Below are 403 nucleotides of genomic sequence, written 5' to 3' on the forward strand. Positions count from 1 at the left end.
ACACCTGTCAGGTACATGAGCTGCAGTACAAGTATAAAGTAGCAGAACAAGGAAATACTCAAGTAAAGTACAAGTACCTCAAACTGAACTTGAGTAAATGTACTCAGTTACTTTGAAGCATCTGATCCTGAACATTGATCCATCAATGTGAAACAAATAAAGTCTCAGTAAAGCTCTGACAACAACATGACATGTTCAGTATTGATCAGTGATAGGGAGTAATAGTCAGTATTGATCAGAGATAGGGAGTAATAGTCAGTATTGATCAGTGATAGGGAGTAATAGTCAGTATTGATCAGTGATAGGGAGTAATAGTCAGTATTGATCAGTCTAATAGGTATAAAGAAACCACACTACTTCGGTGTTAACTGTCTTTCTGAACATCATATAGAGCCTTAAAACC

Source organism: Seriola lalandi, unplaced genomic scaffold (genome assembly GCF_002814215.2).
Source record: "Seriola lalandi dorsalis isolate HSWRI2012SDOR001 ecotype SW California unplaced genomic scaffold, Sedor1 jcf7180002054887, whole genome shotgun sequence".
NCBI lineage: Eukaryota > Metazoa > Chordata > Actinopteri > Carangiformes > Carangidae > Seriola > Seriola lalandi.